The sequence below is a fragment of the Nyctereutes procyonoides genome, unplaced genomic scaffold (assembly GCF_905146905.1).
Source record: "Nyctereutes procyonoides isolate TBG_1078 unplaced genomic scaffold, NYPRO_anot_genome, whole genome shotgun sequence".
NCBI lineage: Eukaryota > Metazoa > Chordata > Mammalia > Carnivora > Canidae > Nyctereutes > Nyctereutes procyonoides.
Genome location: NW_026575082.1, coordinates 9,793,739 through 9,817,970, shown reverse-complemented (window position 1 = coordinate 9,817,970; position 24,232 = coordinate 9,793,739).

Genomic DNA, 24,232 nt, shown 5'->3' with positions numbered 1-24,232 from the left:
TGTCTTCCTCAATTTCTTTCAGAAGTGTTCTATAGTTTTTAGGGTATAGATCCTTTACCTCTTTGGTTAGGTTTATTCCTAGGTATCTTATGCTTTTGGGTGCAATTGTAAATGGGATTGACTCCTTAATTTCTCTTTCTTCAGTCTCATTGTTAGTGTATAGAAATGCCATTGATTTCTGGGCATTGATTTTGTATCCTGCCACGCTACCAAATTGCTGTATGAGTTCTAGCAATCTTGGGGTGGAGGCTTTTGGGTTTTCTATGTAGAGTATCATGTCATCGGCGAAGAGGGAGAGTTTGACTTCTTCTTTGCCAATTTGAATGCCTTTAATGTCTTTTTGTTGTCTGATTGCTGAGGCTAGGACTTCCAATACTATGTTGAATAGCAGTGGTGAGAGTGGACATCCCTGTCTGGTTCCTGATCTTAGGGGAAAGGCTCCCAGTGCTTCCCCATTGAGAATGATATTTGCTGTGGGCTTTTCGTAGATGGCTTTTAAGATATCGAGGAAAGTTCCCTCTATCCCTACACTCTGAAGAGTTTTGATCAGGAATGGATGCTGTATTTTGTCAAATGCTTTCTCTGCATCTAATGAGAGGATCATCAAGATAAGAAGCTTTTGCACAGCAAAGGATACAGTCAACAAAACTCAAAGACAACCTACAGAATGGGAGAAGATATTTGCAAATAACATATCAGATAAAGGGCTAGTTTCCAAAATCTATAAAGAACTTCTTAAACTCAACACCAAAGAAACAAACAATCCAATCATGAAATGGGCAAAAGACATGAAGAGAAATCTCACAGAGGAAGACATAGACATGGCCAACATGCACATGAGAAAATGCTCTGCATCACTTGCCATCAGGGAAATACAAATCAAAACCACAATGAGATACCACCTCACACCAGTGAGAATGGGGAAAATTAATAAGGCAGGAAACAACAAATGTTGGAGAGGATGTGGAGAAAAGGGAACCCTCTTACACTGTTGGTGGGAATGTGAACTGGTGCAGCCACTCTGGAAAACTGTGTGGAGGTTCCTCAAAGAATTAAAAATAGACCTGCCCTACGACCCAGCAATTGCACTGTTAGGGATTTACCCCGAAGATTCAGATGCAATGAAACGCCGGGGCACCTGCACCCCGATGTTTCTAGCAGCCATATCCACAATAGCCAAACTGTGGAAGGAGCCTCGGTGCCCATCGAAAGATGAATGGATAAAGAAGATGTGGTTTATGTATACAATGGAATATTACTCAGCCATTAGAAACGACAAATACCCACCATTTGCTTCAACGTGGATGGAACTGGAGGGTATTATGCTGAGTGAAGTAAGTCAATCGGAGAAGGACAAACAGTGTATGTTCTCATTCATTTGGGGAATATGAATAATAGTGAAGGGGAATATAAGGGAAGGGAGAAGAAATGTGTGGGAGATATCAGAAAGGGAGACAGAAGTGGGGGTGAATGGGTGACAGGCATGGAGGGGGACACTTGACGGGATGAGCACTGGGTGTTATTCTGTATGTTGGTAAATTGAACACCAATAAAAATTAATTTATAAAAAAAAAAGAAAGATGTTTTGGTTGGTAGGTGTATGTAGGTGAATAGAATTGGACAAAAAATTATGATGAGTCTAACTGAAATTTTGAAAGACACTTCCCCGGGGTCAGTGGAATTTTAGAGCAATAAGTCCGAGTTGGACAAGCAGTGCTTGAATGATGTTTTTCTGGTGTAATGTCAAATGACAAGTTTCTTTTATATACCTACAAGAGGAGAACCTGTGATAGGGCCAATACAAGGATGGTAGTAGCCTGGCCCAGTGCAAACCTGTTCCAAAGAAACAATATCATACTACTTTCTGTCTTCAATTTAATCAGACACTCTCCAAGTCAAAGGGGTTTGCAATAATTATGATACCTAGGTCGTCACTGGAGGATGCATTTGTACAATTTGCCTTAGATATCATCATCATAATCATCATCATCATGACCACCACAATAGTAATAGTAATGGTAATAATAATAGTAATAATAATAGTAATAATAATAATAATAGAGGAAAATTGAAAACAACCTCTCAGAGGCTATAGAACTCATAAGCACCGAAATTCAAAACTTTAATCAAAAGCTGTTTTGTTTTAAACAAAACAAGTGAAGGTCTGATCAGTTTCTTTACTGGTTTCCAAGAAAAGAGAGTCAAAAGAGCTGTAAAGCACTTCTATTGGATTAGCCTATTGTATTGAAATTCTATGCGGAAAATCAAAGTTTAGCAGGCAAAAAATGCATGTATTGTTAGTAAAGCAGCACAGGGAAGAAGGTGATGAAATTTTCTTTAAATTTATTCTTCTTCTGACCATTTTGAGTCTGTAAATGCAGACTATATAAGTAGTAGAGATCTATTTTTGGAAATAGGAAAACAGATACATTACCTGAGACTTGAAACTAATTCCATCTACATTTATTACTGTAGTCTGGCTAAGAATTTACCATTACAAAGGGAAAAATCTGGATTTTTTTGTAGGATACCTTTCTGGATGTAAAAGAAATCACCGTAGAAAGGCAACAGCGTATTTAATATAGTACCTACATGGTACCAGATCAATAAAGCATATTTTAATATAGGGCAAGTATATTTTAATATGTGTTTAACACATTCTATCTCATTCTTTCTTTATTCTGTATTGATTTTTATTGCACTTTATTTATCAAGTGAAAGCCATCATATTATTCCCAGAGGTTCCTGTTAGGTGGCTCATATCCAATCCAATATCAAATAAACTCTTGTAATGTCCTGTCTTTTCCATTATTAAATGGAAAACAGAACATGCCCAAGATATTCAAATCTGAATACATTGGATGCTAACATTCTTCCGAATTATATCTTTCCAGAAACTAGACCAGAGGGTACTTCTGTGTTCACAAACTAATCATATGTCCATGTTAAGGGAACCTCCACTGTTGAAGGCAACATAGGACCTAAATGAAAACAACTTGCTTGGGATCCCATTCGTGCCACTTCTTGACGGTTTGACTTCTCATGTTCACTTTTTTGGCTTGAACTTAGTTTTCAATCTAAATGGGAATTCTATCATGAACACACAAACCCATGATTAGTGAGCCACAGTCATGCAGCAGACACTGTGCTCAACCCCGGGGGTGCATTAACGAGCCGAAGTGTTAGGACCTCTGCTGGCACAGAATCAGGATAAGAAGAAGGTTCAGACAACCAAATAAACAAAATGAGGAAAACCGAGAAAGTCATGTGGGAACTCAGAGCAAGGGCAGTGGCCTAGTTTATTGAGGAAAAGATCTATTTCCACAAAAAATTCATATTAAAGGTGAGACTTCAAGGGGTGAGAAAACATAATCAGGATATTGGAAGTCTGACTAGGAGATAATGTCTCAATCTAAGGAATATGAGTGTGGGAGCTTGAGGAAGAAAGAGGTAGTGAAAATCTTCAGCTTAGTTGCTATACAGAATTTTTTCAAGAGATGAGAATATATTGAGATGAAGAAAAATATCTTTCTTTTATAGTTTCCTACGAGGAGTAGATATAATGTATAAAAATATCCATCACATAATAAGAACTCATTATAAATTAATTAATATGATTATTATACAATTTATTGCCATGAAATTAAGATTTAAGCCACCATTTCTAATATAATTTGGAAAATCTAAAACTAATAACCATTTAAACCCACTTTCATTTAGTACTATGAAAATAAACCAATATAAATCTACTTAATATCCTTTATCTATAATTAATTAAAATAACAGTGTAAGTTCATTTCCAACTTGGACTCACATTCCTCCAAAAAAAAAAAATAGATGAATGATTTAAAAGTCTTTGTTAAACTGAATAATCCCAATCGCTCATTTTACTAATATGTGAATAAAGTAATTTAATTGTTTTCATGAATTTCTTAGAACTAATGTCATTATAATTTTCATTTCCATGAAAAGAGTGATTAGAGCTGTCAATCAATGCCATCAAAGCAACCAAGCAAAGGAACAAATATGCAGTTGCCACTGGAACTAGATTCTATAACGGAGCTGATCTGAAAATTTTAAGTACCTGCTTTTAAAGAGCCAATATACATGAATAAAACTACAAGCTCCTCCCCGCACTTTCTAATCCATCTCCATTTTTGTGGCACAGCACAGGGGGTACATCTGGAGATTGATTTGCTTATTTTCGGGAAGTGCTTGCACTGTCATTGGAAACAAATTTAACAATTCCCTTTTGCATTGTAACATCTCTTCTGTTTTTCTCTTTCCCAGCCCAACTATTAAAAAACACTCCTCACAGTTCTTCTAACATTGTGGAGGTGTTTATAAAGCTATTAACAATCCTTTCAAATCTCTCCCTCTGAAGTGATTTACTTTTATGCTTCCTTTGGAAAAGAATGTTTTACATTCAACTTTATTGCCAATAAACCAACAACACTAGCTTAGACTTTTATAATAATTAGAACGAAGATTACTTGAAATGTTGTTAAATTGAAGAATTTTTGAAAAACTGGATTATTAAGCCAGAATCTATTTGTAATTCCAAACCCCAAAAGAATAGGATTGAATCTAAGATGCATCTGAGATAAAATTGGCACTTAAAAAATTGTAGTTGGCTTATCTTTATATTGAAAGTAGTGTGTGAAAAAATGAAGATTATTTTCTTTACGTCATAAAATATTAAAGGAAAAAAATTAATAAAATAAAATAAAATATTAAAGGAATAACCATTGAAAAGTTTAAAGATAGGCAAAATAATCCTATTTTATAAAAACTGTATCATAAACATAAGCAAACCATGACTTCAAGAAATTAACCTACTTTCCAAAACATCAGCATTAATAATTGTCAACATGTCTCAGGGAAGAAAGAAATGGAGCAAAGCTATTTCTATGAGAGCAGTACTGATTAAAATCTTAACTAATCAGTTCTTCCCTGCATAAAATTTTGCCAACAGTACATAGAACACTCCTTTGATATATAAAACTGTTTTCACTCCCCAAAAGTAAATCTAAGCATAGATAAATATATAGAAAGCATATATACATATACAAAAAGTAAGCCCAAGCATATCAATACGCATACATATATATGTATATAGGTGGTGTATATATACATACATATATATATGAAAGGCAAAATCAGATGATGAAGAAATACATGGGTCAGCAGAAGTGGTTTAGAATTGTGATTACACAAATTCATTCTTTTTCATTCTTTTTGCACGAGACCTTTTCTGAACATTTGTTTGGAAATAATTTCAAAGTTGCTGAAAAATTGCAAAAATAGGAATAGTCTGAACAGTTGGACTTTGCATGACCTACAGGGAATCAATAGATAGGAACTTCAAAGTAAAGACATGCAGGGGAACAAAGGAGGAGCAAGGAGTGGGGCAAGAGAGACAGAGAGAGAGAAGGAGCAAGAGTGTGAGAATCCAAAAAGAGAGATCATGAGAGACATTTCTGAAAGTGCAATGTCCATATTTTTTCTTGGATCTGAAAATTACTAAATTAATGAGAATTTTAATCTTTGTCCTTTTGCACTGTACTTCCTTTTTTGGATTTGGTTGCCCCATCAGTAAAGGTTTTTATCTGGATTTGAATACACTTGGGATGGAGGCAGTATATCCCCTCACTGGTTCTCTTACAAAGCCTCCAGTGGCAGAAACATTGAGTGGATTATTTTATTCCAGGCCCTGAGCCGATTATTTTACTCCCAGAGCCTTGCTACTCAAACTTCCCACATGGCATTTGCAATCTCCTGAGATTTTGCTGGAATGAAGTTATCTGACTCCTTTGTAGACAGAGGTGAATTGGAACCTGAATTGTAAAAAATCCTCAAGTGATTCACCTTCAAATTGTAGAAACAATGCTCTGGGAAAACCAGGTACTGCTTGTGGAAAAGCCTGGCACTTCTCTGGGAATGTTGAGTAAGCATTACATTCTCTACCTTCTGTTGGGCTCCCTTGACCAGCTTCCAGTCCTAACTGTAATCTGATCTCCAGGTCCCCCGTGTGAGGCCTGCACAGTTGACCACAGGAAGATTAGGGGCTTTACTTAACTTTAAGAATGGTTATTATTTACCACATGATTCAGGTTAGTGATCATTATTCTTTAATAGCCTCTTAGCAGGAGTATGATTACAACCCTTTATATCACAAACAGAAGAGATTATGGAACTTTTCTTCCTCCTCTCTGGAATCTTTCAGATTTTTCACTTATATATTTTGTTTCACTTATCTATGTATCTGTCTACTGGCTTATTGGAGTCAACAACGAGGGGTGTGAGGAATAATCTGGTAAGAACGGATGGACTGATTAGAAAGACATGAGCACACGTGCACATGCACACATATTCCTAATCTAAATGTCATACAATGGCTATTAAACTACACTTTTGAATAAATTACTTCTTAAAACTTCCTTTGGGTTTTGAGCATTGTCTCTTTTACTCTGGTCATATGGATCTACCAAGTTGACAGGCACAATTAGCAAAGCAGAAGTAGATAATATTCCCTTAAAGGGAATTAATTCTCAATTCTTTCCTTTCTTTCTTCATTGAATATGGCATTTTAACCATGTCCTGCTTGTGTGCTCAGTAATTCCTACTGGAACAGAGGATTTCTGAGGATAGACAGTGTGCCTGTATTTTTGTGTGTATATGTGCTTTCCAAAGCAAGAATCTTCTTTGTAGTGTATAGAACCTGGGGAAGTTCACACTGCATGAGTTCTGATTTCTCTGTATGTATACTCCACTACTCCTGATATTTCTGTAGATGTTGTACTGAACTAAAACAGGTGTCCGAGACAGCTCTGAAGACAAAAAAAAAAAAAAAAAAAAAAGTTTTAAAGACAACTGGGAGGAGGGGGGATGATGAAAAGGCCATCTGTTAAGTTCACAGGCCCCTTGCCTTTGTCAATCAGGAGGATGGTGTTTGTGGTATAGGGCAGATCCAAGCTTAATAGGAAGCAAGATCCAAATATAACTATTTCCTTTCTTTTCTCAAATGCCAGCAACTCAAGATCCTACAAAACTCAGGGAACAGAGCAATAGACCTGATTTTTTCATATTCCAGTGTCTTTTATACTTGCTGCCTTGAAGGGAATAATTGTGGTATGAGGAGACAGTGTGTGTGTGCACGTGTGCATGTGTGTGTTAGCACCTTCAGTTACTTATTTCTATTTAACACAATTTATCTTAAGACAGAAACATGGACAAAAACAATTGACTTAAATGTTCAGAATTAGTTGTGGATTTACAAAATAATTCTTAAATCTCTAAAGAGCCATTCAATATACTCATTTGTACTAAAAGACAGGTAATTTTTCACTTGACATATTTGTTGGGATGTCGCATACTTGTGCTCAGGGGGTACATTTATCATGGAAGACAGTGTGAATGGTAATTCCTGGATTAGTGTAACATGGCACCCTGAGGTTTTCAGTGGAGGCAATAAATAGCACTTCTTTTCCCTAAATTATGAACTAATCGCTAAATAAGAAACAAACTCATTAAATGCTCACTAAGTAGAGAATAAAAACGATCCCTCTTGCAACTTCTAGAGGATAAGACAGAGGATATAACTTAGGGCAGAGTTGGTATTCAACATAGTTAATAACCACATGGCCCAGGCTTAGACCATTTGGAATGGTGGCATCTAAATATGATAATGGCAAGGCCACATGGCGTACCTGCTGAACTTCAGCCCTGAGTGCGTTGTTCAGAATGATCTTGCTCTCTCTTCCCCGCCAGAAAAGTCAAGTAAAGACAAACCACCTGGGGAAAGTTTACAAAGCAGCTGCTTCTCACCCAGCTACATCTTGGTTTTTGTGGAACAAGTTAGAGAAACAGATCAAATAGTCTCCCTGGTGCTGAGGACTATGCAGAAATTAACTCCACTCACTCAAGAGGGAGGGTCGCTGGCTTCAATCAAGCAACCTGGTAACACAAGCGGCATCCGTGGGAGGAATAAATGCTGTGATATGAGTTTACAAAGGATTAAGGAACAGCTTTCCTTGAAAAAGAAATATCAGGATAGGGGTGAAAATGTTCCTTCCTACAAATATCACGTTTAATGTTATGAAATATCTGTAGCATGAATAGGACAGGTAGAAAAACTAGAGGAAAACTGAGATAAAGGAATGGAAAATTGACCACAACTACAGTTGGTACATTTAGTTGGTCGGGCATTGGTTTTGAATAAACAAAGATATCCTTAAAATATAGGCTGTGAAGGGGCACCTGGGTGGATCCATCAGTTAAGTGTCCACCTTTGGCTCAGGTCATGATCTCAGAGTCATGGTATCAAGCCCTGTATCAAGCTCCCTGCCCAGTGAGGAGTCTGCTTCTTCCTCTCCCTCTCCCTTTTCTCCCCTGTTCATGCTCTCTTGTTCTCTCAAATAAATAAATAAAATCTTTTTAAAATTTTTAATATATAATATATTAATATATATGAATATACATAGGCTGTGAATTCATTGCCCCCCTAGAATATGGCAATTTTACCAATTACTAAAATACCTGAAAATTATTGTATAGATACAGACATATAGGCAAGTATAGGTTGATAGGTAGAGATGTATGCATACAATTTTATAACTAACATATAGAATATGGGCAGCCCCAGTGGCTCAGCAGTTTAGTGCCACCTTCGGTCCAGGGCATGATCCTGGAGACCCGGGATCAAGTCCCAGGTCAGGCTTCCAGCATGAACCCTGCTTCTTCCTCCGCCTGTGCCTGTGCCTCTCTCTCTCTCTCTCTCTCTCTCTCTCTCTCTGTGTGTGTGTCTCTCATGAATAAATAAATAAAATCTTTTAAAAAATAACATATAGAATATACAATGTTCTTATATAAATAAGTTCTTGGCTTGTTTTATATCAACTTTCAAAGAGCTTTTTATATTATCCACATTTTTAACAATAAATATATTTATTTTTTTTAAGAAGTTAGTGATTTAGTCAAGTTCACCCAGCTAATATACAGTAGAGTCAGGGCTAGAAAACACATGTCCTAATTATTAATAGTAACAAAACAAATGCCAACAACTAGGAGTTACTAGATCTATGACAGGTGCTTTGCTGAGTAATATACGTGTATTTATTCTGTAACACTTGCAATTATTATGTGCAATAGAGATGGTTGTTATTCTATTTTACAGAAAAGAAACCTAAGATGCAGAATTATTCTAAGAACTCTGGTTAGCAAAGTTGTTTTCCACTGGGACATGGATAGCAATTCTTAAATTGCTTTACATGTATTGTAGAACTGAACAATATGTGAATGGATGAAGGATAGTAGGAACCGGATTTCTTAGTGTTGGTACAGAAGATAATAGGTAAGCCAGAAAGATGGCTGGAATGACCCCTATAGTTATGGATTAGAGTTGACACATCACTATAAAGTCATATTTAGCTTAATATATATAGAGATGGTGGAGCACCTGGGTGGCTCAGTGGTTGAGCATTTGCCTTCGACTCAGGTTGTGATCCCGGGATCCTGGGATTGAGTCCCACTTCAAGTTCCCTGCAGGGAGCCTGCTTCTCCTTCTATGTCTCTGCCTCTCTCCGTGTGACTCTCACAAATAAATAAATAAATCTTTAAAATATATATATATATATATATATATATGTACACACATATATGTATATCTGTATATACATATATATAATGAGAGGGAGAGAGAGAGAGAGAAAGAGAGAGAGATGGTTACATATAGACACACTTATAGATAATGGTACATACACATATATTTCCTTTCTCTGTCAGCTGAAATCACCCAGATCTTGGTTTGTCATACCATTCTTGCAGAATAGGAATGAAGACTCTTTGGAGATCTGACTGACTCCAGGACAGGGCAAAGTATATATAAGTCTGGAGCATATTATAGTGCGAAAAAAAGTAAGGAAGTGAGGAAGTGCTAAAACAAACAAACAAGCTCTGGTCTTTCTTCAGCTCAGGTCATGATCTCAGAATCATGGTAAACAACCAAACGACATAAACCACATCTTCTTTATCCAGTCATCTTTCGATGGGCACCGAGGCTCCTTCCACAGTTTGGCTATTGTGGACATGGCTGCTAGAAACATCGGGGTGCAGGTGTTCCGGCGTGTGGTTTATGTACACAATGGAATATTCCTCAGCCATTAGAAACGACAAATACCCACCATTTGCTTCAACGTGGATGGAACTGGAGGGTATTATGCTGAGTGAAGTAAGTCAATCGGAGAAAGACAAACAGTGTATGTTCTAATTCATTTGGAGAATATGAATAATAGTGAAAGGGAATATAAGGGAAGGGAGAAGAAATGTGTGGGAGATATCAGAAAGGGACACAGAACATGAAGACTCCTAACTCTGGGAAACGAACTAGGGGTGGTGGAAGGGGAGGAGGGCGGGGGGTGGGGGTGAATGGGTGACGGGCACGGAGGGGGACACTTGACGGGATGAGCACTGGGTGTTATTCTGTATGTTGGTAAATTGAACACCAATAAAAATTAATTTATTAAAAAAAATAAATAAAATGAAACATGAGAGACAATAGAAAAAACAAACAAACAAACAAACAAAAAAAACAACCAAACGACAACAACAAAAAACACCAACCCACAATAATATCAGGGGAGCACAGGAACCAAATCAAATTGTTACTAATGGCCAATGCTAGAGCAATTTGAACAGAAAATGAACTATAATTAGATTATAACTCCAGAATACATAGTAAATATCCATATATCAATAATCAATATATATGAAGGAAGAAATTTCTGGTTGATAGTATGGGGATGATAGGCATGTTAAACTTCTCTTACGTGTAGAACCAAAAATATAATCAGCACTCCCTCTCTGTCTCTTGTCCATGCCCCCCTCCCACCATGTATATAGACTTTATGTCTTAAACCAGCTTCTTTAGAAGGCAGAACTTCCGGCTGCCAGGGAGTTTTCACTTTTAATGACTTTTATTTTTGAAGGAAAAGCTGGGATTATCTACTGGAGTGAGGTGACTTAAGAAATGTAAGTGAATTAACAGGACTAGTATTAAGAATAGCTGCTCAAGGGAAAATAACCAAGAGTGACTAAGGTTATAAGAGATAGGTTTGAAGGCCATTGAGGGCTGAGCTGAGATTAGAGGCAGTTATTTATAATAACATGCATTTGCACTGGAATGTGAATATTTGCAATTATGTCCCTAACTCATTCAAAAATAATCTCAAAAGCCTACTCTTAAAATGTAGGATTTGCCGTATTTCCTCCATTCTGAAGTGCTCTCGACTCTAAAATGTACCATCTGCCTTACCAACTGCCTTTCATTCACTCATCCAACAAATGTTCTATGACCTCATGGGGTTTGTGTTCCATTGAGGTGGGGGACTTGCTAATGAAGTAAGTCATTATGCTATGTTTCAGGTAATGAAAATTTCTACTGAGAAATATAAAGCACAAAGGAATGTGTATATGTGTGTATTGATGTAAACAAGATGGAAAATTAGGTTTCATTGAAATAGTAGCTTGGGGTCAAATATCTAAGGAGGACAAGAGAGCAGTCATTCTGATTATCTGGGGGACAAGAATCCAGGCACAAAAGAGCAAAGAATTCTGTGTAACTGGAGTGAAGCAAGCTAGGGGTGAATAGGAGCAGATGAGTCAGAGGAATTGTAGAGTTTCAGCTCTGTAGGGCTTTATGAGCCATCACAAGGACTTGACTTTTACTCTTAATGAGATGAAAAATCAGGGGAGGGTTTTCAGCAAAGGAACATAGTCTGACGTGTTTTTAAAAGATCACTGTAGCTTCACTATTAAGAATAGATTATAGGAAAATAAAGCAGGAAGCAGGGATATTTGCTAGCAAGCTATTGAAATAAAAATAAGCAAGAGATATTAGCAGTTTGGCCCAGAGTGGTAGCAGTGGAGGAGGTTAGAAGGTGAATATGGATATAGTTTCATAGCAATAAGAGAATGCAATTACCTTTAATTTTGGACTAAACAGCTGGTATAGGGATGCTATTAACTGGAGAGACAGGAAATTGGGATGATTAACTCAATTAAAAATTTTTTCAGATGTGTGTTATGCCATCCCGGCTGTGATGGTGAGTGTACTCTTGCATATTTGAGCCTGGAGTTGAAGGGAGAAACCTTTCAACTTCTGTGGTTCTATACATAAATTTGGAAGTTGTTGGCATATTAATTAAAACCATCAGATTGAAAAAGATAAAGAATAGAGTAAGTGTGTGTGTGGGAGAAGTAACAAGATTTGGGACATCCCGATGTTCAGTGGACAGGGATAAAGGAAGAACAAGTGAGGAAGACTTAGAAGGATCAGTGGAGTTATAGGAGCAAAATCAGCAGAGTGTTGCATTTTGGGACAAGGTAAGAAAGAATTTCTGAGAGGACTAATGGATTCATGGCTTCAAATGCTACTTACAGGTCAATTAACATGACAGTTCAGAATACACCCTTTGATTTTTGTAAGGTGGAAGTCACAGATCTTTCCATGATAAGTTCTGGTGAAATGGTAGAAACAGAAGTTGGTTAAAATGGATTAAAGAGAAAATGGAAGGAGAGGAATTGAAACCAGTAAACCCATCATTTTAGAAGTTATGTAAAGTAAATGAGGGTGAAGTGGGAAGATTCCTGAAGGGAGACGTGAGAAGCAAAAGAGGTTTTTGTCAATATCAGAATTTTGGTTGTTGTTGCTGAAGATGATGATTCCCTTGACTGGAAAAAAAATGTGAGTATGCATGAGATAATGGGGGGAATTTCTGGACTTTTATGCTTGGAAAGTGGGAGGCAATGGTATCTAGTGTACAAGCCTAACTGTAGACAGTGGCAGAAAATGCATCCAGAAGAACAGGATCGAGACAGAATTCATGGCGAGGGAACCTCAGAGCTGGGTATGGTGAGGTCAGGAGCCTATCGATGATTCTTCTGATTGCTCTTGTTTTATCAGTGAAGCAGGAAACAGTCATGTGTGAGAATAAGCTTAGGTGAGGAAGAGTTAGGTGTATGGATAGAGAAGATAAAATGCAAATTATCATCCAAAAAATCTGGAGAATGAGTGGATTAAAAAAGGTAGAAGGAACAATGGAAATTTTGGTAGCGTTTGCAAAATAGAAAAAGGCTTCCCCCATAGTAAACATAGTCATCCTACATGAAATTTTAGAATTGTGTGAAGAAAGGACTTAGACTCAAGTGAATATGGCACCGCATACTCTTAAATATTCAGACTTCTCCATTTTGTATCCTTTTCAACTCATAAAGGGTACATCATACTCTTCAATCAGAGGCTTGATGAAAGCCCATAAATCACACTCTGAAAAGCTTTGACTTTAACTCTGCACTTGGGAAGGCCCTCTCACATTCTTCTAGCCTGATAGTATTGTTTTACTGATTAGTTTATATTTGTGATTTAAACATGGATTCAAGAGTTTACAAGAACCCTGAGTTCCAAAGGTAAGAGGTGCAATTGATTCCGATTTGTGCTAGAGAGATTTTAGATACACAGAGGTGAAGAGTGGCATTTAGTGAGGGTCACAGTGAGGCCCGGTGAGCAGGGGATCACTTGGCAAATGGACAGTGACAAGATCAAGGCAGAATTGATGCAGGCTAATACTTGTGTTACAGGCAAATTATTACAGCTCCAATAAAAAAAATATATAACAAAGAGAGAACGTTGGACTTCATGCCTTTTTGCATTCTTCTTCCCAAAGCTAAGATTTTAGGAAAATATTTTAGGGTCTATATATAATTCTACTATTTTAAAATCATTGCAAATTGTTCTAGAAGAAATATGTCCTTGAAGTCACTTCAAAATATCTTTAAGAATAATTATGCAAATGTATTATAGGATCTGTTTTCCTGGACACTTTTGGTATTATTTTTTAGCAGCTTCATATATTTTCTGTTTAAAGAGGGACACATTTCTATGATTCATCTCTATGTTTTCTGATTGTGCAATGTAATTATCAGGATTCATTTTTAATTTGTGCTAATAGTCTTGGAAATTAAATTTATCTCACATCTTTGAACATTTAGTTTTCAGATATATGATAACAAAATCAAAGAAATATTGAATAGACATGTCCTAGTTCATTAGGTGGTTATAACGAAATGCCGTAGACCATGGCATTTATTTGCCACAGTTCTGGAGTCTAGGAAGTCCAACATCAAAGTTCCACAAATCTAATGTCTGGTGAGGACCTACTTCTTGCTTCATGGATAGCCCTCCTCTCACTGTGTTCACACATGATGACAAATGCGAGAGATTTTCTGCTGCCACTTTCCTAAGACCACTAATCCCATCCATGAGGACTCCACCCTCATGACTTGATCATCTCCCAAAGGCCCTGCCTACCATCACACTGGGGGAGTGAGTACAGGCATTGAGTCCATAATGATGTATATACATATTTAAATACATATACACCTATACATATATCTTCCCTCAAATGCACACATATATATATTCATTATGTATATATATATATTTGTGTGTATATTTATATATCACACATAATACTGGCATACATATATAGTAAACACTATATTTATGTATTTATTTTAATCATACTATATATGTATGAATGTGTGTAAAATATATATATATACACAGTAGACGTGTTGCAAATATAAACACAACTAGTTTCAATAAACCTATTCATTTACACACTATGTCTTCGTTTCTGGAGAAGCATAAACTTAATCTTAGTTCCCATTTTCTTAGGGTTTCAAACAAGTCCTAAGGCACCACCGAATGGGGAGTACAGAGACGTTAGACATCTGGTGTCGGCATCATTCAGGCATCTGTTCACCAACATCTTATCCAGACTGCTCCATCAACACTCCACATAGACCCTTACAAGCTCTTTTCATGCCCCCAAACAGCATGTTTACCTCCAGGGCGGTGGTTCCTTCTTCCAGTCTGTGCCATTTTTATGCACACACAGGTCATGTGGCTTCTTCTGTGCCTTCCAGGTAGAGGAAATTCAGTGTAACTGTAGAAGGCCCTGCCTACCTACACAGAGTATGAGTAGTTTTTTTCTCTGAACTCATTCCACCTTTACTGGACAGAAGTCCCTTCTGATTTTCTTTCTTTTCCCCCCTCTCTTTTTTTAAAGATTTTATTTATTTACTTATGAGAGACACACACACAGAGAGGCAGAGACATAGGCAGAGGGAGAAGCAGGCTCCATGCAGGGAGCCCCTGAGTCAGAAGGCAGATGCTCAACCGCTGAGCCACCCAAGTGTCCCCCTTTCTCTCTCTCTCTTCCTCTCTCTCTCTCTCTCTTCCTTTCTTTCTCTTATTTTAAAATCTCATGAGCAACATGAAACATGTACTATTTAAATATTTCTCTTAAAATAGTAATTAGAAATATAGGCATTAAATATGCAACTCTCCTATATAGAGAGAATGTCACTCCTATAGAATGGAATTTAATATCAGTTTAATTCCTATTTTCCTATTATATACACCTACCTATGTCCTATGTTTGTGTGTGTGCATGTGTGTGTGTGTGTGTGTGTGTGTGTGTGAAAAAGAGAGTAAGAGATAAAGAACAAGTATACAAATGAACAAGCCCTGGTAACTGTGGTTGTAGCTTGGTTTGTTTGTTTCCTTACATCCCACGGATTTGATTATTATTTATTTATTTATTTATTTATTTATTTATTTATTTATTTCCACGGGTTTGTTTTAAAGGGAAGATTCCAAACCTAATTATTCTCTATTTCAGAATTTGACATCTAGTCCAACACAGTTATACTATAAAGTAATCAAATGCCATTCAAGAATTGAAATCTTTATAATTTATCTTTTTATCACAGTTACATATGCATGTATTTTTTAGAGTTAAACAAATATGGGCGTTTTTCGTTATACTTTTTCTACACCAAAATATTTTTCCTTGTCTCCCTTCTCATATTTTTCATTGTTTTTCCATGAATATTTTTAAAATAGTATGCTTATATTAAAGTATTTTAATTTTCCACTTTTAGATAATGCTTATTAACTAATTTGAAACATGAGAATTGCCACTCCTTCACTACACACTCCTCTCACGCTTGCTATATACATGCCTGTTCGTTCCCATGTGTCTCATACTTTCCTGTATTGTACATTTGGAGCTGATGATCAAAATACTTAATCACAGGTGAAGCTCTCATCTGACCAATCAGTGGACACAGCCTGGAACAGCTGAATTAGTGTGTCAGTGCATACTGTAAGTATCAGATCTCAGTTTATCTTGTTGCTTATCAGTATTCAGTGTTTATATTAATATGATTATGTAAATTCTATTTTGTTGAACCATGAGGCAATCATTGATTGCCTTTTCTACCCAGCACAAGCATGTATTTTGACTGAAACTAACTCTTGTCTTGCTCTGTGATTGTAGTATTTTTTGCATGTTTAATTTTCTGTTTATTTATTGCTAATTCAGGATCAAATTTATTTTCACTTGTGAAAATCTTTTAATTTGTTCACATGAATTAAATACTCTATTTCCTTTTTTATATATAAAAGCTTTCCCAGATTATCCATGTCTGCCTATTGACTTTTTGGACAGCGTTGGCTGGAAATAATTTGCTGTTAGATTTCTGTCTTGGAAGAAAGAAATATAGAAATACAGAAATTTCTATACGGGGAATATTGAATCCATTCTGATTTTTAAAACTTTTCATTAATCATTTTTCTTTCCTTCCCTGGTGAAGCTTGCAAATTCTTTTCATTGCTTACAGTATTCCGAAATTGCATAATGTGATATGGTTCTCTTTTCATCCATTGTGCCAAGTGCTTAGAAGGCCTTTCTACAGGAGACACTTAGGATACCCAGCTCTGCTCCCAGCAGTGAAGGCTTCAGTTGTGGGCTTGCCATCCATCACTTTTCATCAGGGACTCATATCCACCATTCTGATAAACTGAATGTCATGACAGCGTAGTGACTATTAGCTGTAGCAAAACAGTCCTAAATCTCAATATTTGTGTATAACAGACCAGAATGATAAGGCAAATCAGAGATAGGAAATAGTTCTGATGAGGTCTGCAAGGAGCCATTGACATGCAGGCTGACCCCAGAAAGATTACTTCCTGGACATGCAGGGATATCCTGCCCCCCCCCCCCCTTGTAAGTGTCTTGGACTTGATTTAATCCCGGGAAGACTGATTTACACGATTCTCCATAGATGGTTAGAGAATATGAAAGAGAATAACCTGAGTGCATGTATCTAGAGGATTCCTTTCTTGTATGAGAATAACCAGAAAGCTTAATTAATAATAAGGCTCCTAACAGAACGAGGTCTGAGTCAAGAATGCATAGCTTTGATAAATACTAAAATGTGGAAAGGCATACATTTCCCATACCCTTGAGACAAGTCGAGATGAAGAGTGCAATGAATCACCTGCCCAGGTGAGAACAGATTGCACTCAGGAGGCTTCTGTAAGGCACATTCTTCAGCTTATATATTAGCGAGTGTTTTTGATGGGCAGCAATGCAAGCCAAGTCTTACTACTTTAGGGAAGAAAAGAGCTTTGTTAGCAGGATTCTGCATAGTTCACAGAATCTGGGAGGATAGGAGATCTCGAAGCCTCGAAGGAGAGTGAGAAACCATGTCCAATGTCAGAGCACAGAGTGGGTCTCTCATGCTACTGTGACCAAATAGCACAGTCCCAGGGGCTGGCCCTATGCACTCTGGCAGCTTAGGGAGCTTGGTACCCCTGTGAGAATTGCTGTCCTCGCTGCCCCTGGAAGGAGCCACCACTCTTGTACCTGCGCCCCTCCCCCTGGCCAGAGTGGGTACTGCATCCTTCCTGTCCCTGGCTGGCTCCGTTTTGTCAAATCAGGCAGTGGTTTCTGAGCTATAGAACCCACATCTCACGCTGGCAGCCTGATATAAAGAAGGCTGGGGAAGCCAGACTTCAACATGTTCAGATCCTCTTCATACTCTGCAAGGCAGGAGTGCTTTGAAGGTAGAGGGTCTCCAACACTGGAGGGGTGCACAGAAGCTGAGTGACCAAAAAGAAAACCTTCAATCACGCAAGTCCAAGAATTTTGAACGTGATCATTGATGTCTCGTCAATTCAAATATCTACATTTACCAGTGTGTGAAGAGTTCATCGACTAAGGAATCCTTAACAGCTATAAAGAATTTGTTGAGAATGAGTAAGCCTGCCCTGTACATTAAGCCATTTATATTTTAGTAAGTATTTTATGTAAACATGACTATAAACAGCAAATAGTGGCAACATGTGGAGTAGATTGAATAGTCATATCTTATTCATCCTCATAGAAGTCACTCTATAATTTGACCCAATATTACAAAGGCTGCCAGTCTGTAGAAATCCTAGGCTTAGAAGTTTTAAACATGAAGCGATATGTAAAGAGAATAGGGTTTCTTAGGAATTCCTTTCTTAAATGGGGGAAATAATGTCAGTTTTATTTTTTTCAAAATCTGGAAAAACTAATGTCTTTCTTTTCGTAGAGAGACAAAAATGTCAGTTTATGTAAAAATATTATCCTTCTAGTAGAGGAAGTTAGCTTAAGTGGTTTATGTGACTTCATTCAAAAAATCTGAGAGAAAACATAATTTGTTTTATAGACTTTATACAGCAAACAAAAACATGACCAGTCTTGGAAATTTCCCAGTGAAACTGACTAGAAACCAGGTGAACCAGTTTATTTAATTTTGGTTTTCTAGGCATTGCTATATTATCAGTGCTAATAATTTACACTGATTTCTCACAATCCTAAAATCTCTATGTGCCAATCTATTATATGTATACTACGTGCCAAACACTGTGCATAGCGTCTTATAAATGTTTGCTCATTCACACAGCAGGGCATGAGATAGGTGCTATTATTTCCATTGTTTACAAATTTGGAAGTTGAGACACAGTCTTTTTTTTTTTTTTTTTTTTGAAATTTATTTATTCATTCATGAGAGACACAGAGAGAGACAGAGACAGAGACAGACAGAGGGATATACAAGCTCCCCACAGGGAGCCCGATGTAGGACTCTATCCGGATCCTGGGATTACGCCCTGAACTGAAAGCAGACACTCGACTGCTGAGCCACGCAGGCATCCCAGAGACACAGTCTTTTTTTAATATATATATATATATATATATATATATATATATATATATATACATTTATTTTTATTGGGTTCAATTTGCCAACATATAGAATAACACCCAGTGCTCATCCCATCAAGTGCCCCCCTCAATGCCCATCACCCACTCACCCCCACCCCCCACTCTCCTCCCCTTCCACCACCCCTAGTTCGTTTCCCAGAGTTAGGAGCCAGAGACACAGTCTTAAATAATTTGCTAGTAAGTTTTCCAACTGGAGCTTCAACCCAGGCAGTCTGGTTCTAGAGCGCATACTTTTCACTGCCACACCAAAGTGCTGACTTCATGCTACAAGGCTATGATTTACCATGCTGGTTTATACCTCAGGGTTTTCTAAGTCCAAAATGTGTGTGTCAACAATCTCAGAGTCAGAGCACATCAGTATGGAATAATCACTCAGCTTTTTTAGATTTGTAATCATTTACCTTCTTCTGGGAATCAAGAGACACTGGGAGGCAGAAACCAAAACCAAATTTGTAGAATTCCATATCAACACTATTAGTAGCCAATGACTCAGCTCCCATTTGGCAGCAAGAGCCAAGCCACTGGGGACAGGACATGGAAGGAAGCCCAACCAGATGTTCTTTATCAAATGTCCCCACCTTCTTCACTGCAATTATTTCTTCCAGCTATACTCAAATGTGGTGATCCTGTCTGTCTCATCTTTTAATGTGCAGACATTGAATAACACTTCAACATGATTTATAGTTTAAACACAGTACTATTCATATTTATACAATATCCTTCCGTCTAAGTCCATGCCCTTGTTTTTTTCTTGCCTTACCATTTAATATATGCTTAGGTCCAAGGTAGCTTTTATGTTCCTGTAACCTGGATAGTATAGGGTTCTTTGCTATACCGTAATGAATTTTGTAAGGTGTTGGTAGGTGTACAGTTTCATAAGGCTATTAAACTTACTACTTACTGTAGCCCCTATGTAATGAGGAAAACTGGTAGATCTCTGGCTATCACAGGACTTGTCATATGGTGACCTCCTTAAATCTCCTGGGAGAGTTATGTTTTCCTTCCTCTCTCTAAATACTTATCACACAATGTTATGACTTTTTTGAATATTTAAATTTGTACCACAAAATAATGAGCTCTTTTATTGCATAGATTTATTTGAGAGTACAATGAAGAATAAAACAGAATAATGGTCTATAAAATTAGGAAGAAGAAAGGGCTCTAGATACTGAATAATACAAGTAATGATATGACTTATAACTGCAAATTAGTTAGTCTGCATGGCATTTTGCCAGAATAGACAAAACCTGAGTTTATTTACATAGATTTAATATAAGATTTGTTTCAAAATGGTTATTATTTAACTTCTCTTACTTTCCATTATATTTTCTATCCTAGTCATCTTTCCAAATGTAAAGTATACATTTCTAAAGAAATCACTAAATTGTTCTGTAAAATATTGTAGCTTATTCAAAACCATGACTTTTAAATTGTTTTGCCAGTCTTTTCTTTATCTGTTAATTGTGATGATGAGTTGCCTTCCTATTAGAGAATTCTTAGGGTAAGAATTCTTTCCTGGTTTTCTTCTCTCTCTCTCTCTCTCTCTCTCTCTGTGTGTGTGTGTGTGTGTGTGTGTGTGTGTGTGTGTGTGTGTGTAGCTGGTACAGGAGAAGGAAGCTGAAAGTCAGAAGAATTGTCATTACTGCCATTATCTCCAATTTCTTTTTTGAAAGTTTTTCTATCACAATTCAGTTCAACATGTATTTACTGAGAAACTATTATGTATAAAACACTGTTAAATAACACATGATGCTATGAACTGAATGTCTCCCTAAAATTCGTATGCTGAAGCCCTAGCACCCAGTCGATGGTGTTTGGAGATGGGCCATAGGGTGGTGATCAGGTTTAGATGAGGCTAGGAGGGTAAGGATTTCATGATCAGGTTAGTCCCTTTCCAAAGAGCTTACTCCCAACTATTCCCATTCATTCTCCAGCTTTATTTCTTACTAGCCTGTGTTATTTGGGCAAAAGGTAAGATTTTCTGACAGACAGATCCTAAGTAAATATATTAAGTGGATAGTTGTTTATATCTGTCTTAGTTATGTTCTTCTAACTGTAAGGATATCATTGTTACACATCATTGTTGAGGGATGTATGTTTTTTCCATTTTTATTCTATCTATTCCTTTTGGTCATTGTTGCCACCTGCATGGATACACAAGAAGGAAGAGATCTAAGTCAAAGGATTTATTTAAAAAAAAAAAAGTAGGGTGGAAATCACATAGATTACTTCCAGTGATATTTTGCTGTGAATAGTCATATACAGTTACCACGGTGATTAGAAAAGGTAGCCTGTAGCTAGATAGCCATGTATGCGAGAGGAAATGGGTGTAGGAGTAACAATCCAGAACCTTCTGCTATGGGCCTTTGGTTAAATTTCGGGTGAGTCCTTCTCTGGTCATCCTATTTAAAATTAATCTTCTCATCTACTCTCAATGTCTTTGTTTGCTTGTTTGCCTTTTTCTACAAGAATATAAGCTTTGTGAAGGTAGTCATTGTGTGATTTCCAAATTCTCTACAACGGTGTCTAAAATTAACATGAAGAGGTAATCAGAATAGATAAATAATTTTAAAATAAACAGAAAAAAATTTAATTATAGCCTCAAAACAAAAACAGTTCAATAGCCCAAAATTTTATACTTTTTCTCTATTAATAACAGATCATTTTAATGGAAAAATAGTCTAACAGCGTCAAAATATTGAAATTTAATAAAGTCAAAGTGCATGAATTACAAACCTAACAAAGATAGTACAAATTATACAAAAAGCTATTTAACTAATGAACAACCATCACATAACTACATTCCTAAAAGAGTCAGAGAAAACAAATTATGAAGTGGGAATGAAGGTATGTTGGACCATCTCCACATTCCCAGTAATGTGGGACGTGAGTCACTGCCAAGTGTGGGGATGGCATCTGACTACTGATGAGTAATGTACAAACCATGATAAGTTTTAAAAATTGTGGAGACTAAATGGATTTTCTAGTAGCATGAATTCGGTATTATATGATTTTATTGAATCATGGACACTCAGTTCCAAAGGTCTTTTGGAGATAATACAATCTGATTCACTCTTACTTACCTTTGGAAAATGCCTGAATATACAGACTGACTGCCCATCCTCTGAAAAGGTGAGCAGCTTTGTGAATTCATGCCGGATGAATTTGATGAACTATGAATCAATTCAAAGGCAGGACTTGGATGTAACTTTAATATATAATTCAGAGCACTTACCCACATTTGAACTATGTCATTAGTGCCTGTTCTGTTGTAGTTAGAACTCATTCGGCTATTAGCCTTCTTTTCAATGTTATAGGTATTTTTGGTCTGAGATTTTTAATACCTTTGCCTTACAGGGATAACCTTTGCCTTTTACAGTGTAACATTTTAAGTGCAAAGAGTAACTATCAATGAGCAAATCCTTTCAAATTAATTTTCTGATTAAAATGAAATGAATAAATTACAAACATTGAGTGGCAGAAACAAATTAGAAATAATATCCTTTTTTCAGATAGAAGCAATTTATTACATCCATACTCTTAAAAATTTTTTTTAATTTTTATTTATTTTATGATAGTCACACAGAGACAGAGAAAGAGGCAGAGACACAGGCAGAGGGAGAAGCAGGCTCCATGCACCGGGAGCCCGACGTGGGATTAGATCCGGGGTCTCCAGAATCGCGCCCTGGGCCAAAGGCAGGCGCCAAACCGCTGCGCCACCCAGGGATCCCTACATCCATACTCTTAGATGATTTTGAGCCCTCCCCAATCCTGTCAGTATTTTCAAAAGAATTCATGGTTTTTCAGCCATTACTTTATATGTCTCAATTTAGCAATGCTAACTGAATTATAAATTTTTTGAGGATAACACTACATTAAACATCAAAAAATAGTTATTGCAACCCATTTAACTGTCATACATAATTCCAATCTATTGTAGCTGAGTGATGTTGGTGGGAAATACCTTAGAATATTTCCAATGTCAGCTGTTTAAGCTAAAAAAGAAGGAGCAAAATGTGGTCATGGAATCCTCCTCTGCAGCAGCATCATTATTTCCCATTAAACTTTTGAGAATCATAATCCCTAAATCTAAGACACCCTCATATTGTGTTTATTCATGCACAGAAGTCTATATGTGAGAGTGACTACACACACATGCCATATAAAAAAAGTTTACTTTAGTGTTTCTGAAATTTAATCATACATACAAATTATCTAGAGTTTTGTCTGCTTTTTGTTTTCATATTAATTCTAGGCTCCTCCTCTAGATACTCTAACTCGGGAAGCTTAAGAGGGAGCTGGGAAATAATTTATAAAAACGACTAATCAGATTCTGATGCACATTGTTTTTGGAAAATAATCATCAAGCATTCCCTCTTCTGTGATCTGCAACTGTTATCCCTTGATAGTGTTTGATTCTATGTATAAATTAGTCCTGATCATTTACTCATGTGGATTTGGACACAAATAGCAAGTAAAGAGAGTATATGGTCCCTAGGACTTAAAGACACTATCTGTGCAAGCCTACTTTTGTTGACTAGTAAGATATTACATTCTTTGCCCATGTGATCTGATGGTATCTGCTTGCTGCTTTAATAACTATCCTGATTACCTTGGATCCACAAATCAGCTCCGCCATCTCCCTGAACCATTTGGACACCTGCAGATTTTACTTGTTTTCTGATTGCTAGTCATCTAAATGATACAGAAGTTGCCAAGGGGGGTTAACATATGCCTTATTTAGAATCCCAAATCGGGATTTCTCAGTGACTACAGTAGCCATAATTGCAAATAATTGTGTTTGTTTGTTTTAAATGGATATTAAATGAGCTTTAATATTTGTGCCAAATTTATATTATTTTGTAGCATTTAGTACATCTCAGTCTAGGTGATACTGAGATGGGAGTCTGTATTTTAATTATACAAAAGAATAAGGCAGTTAAGTCTGTCCTCCATCACATTGGAAACAAAGCCATGGATTAGTTTTCTTCTTTAAATTATTTTTCAGCATTTTAAAAACATAATATATGCCCTTTATTGTGTATGTTTGATCTCAAAACTCTAGCATTTTG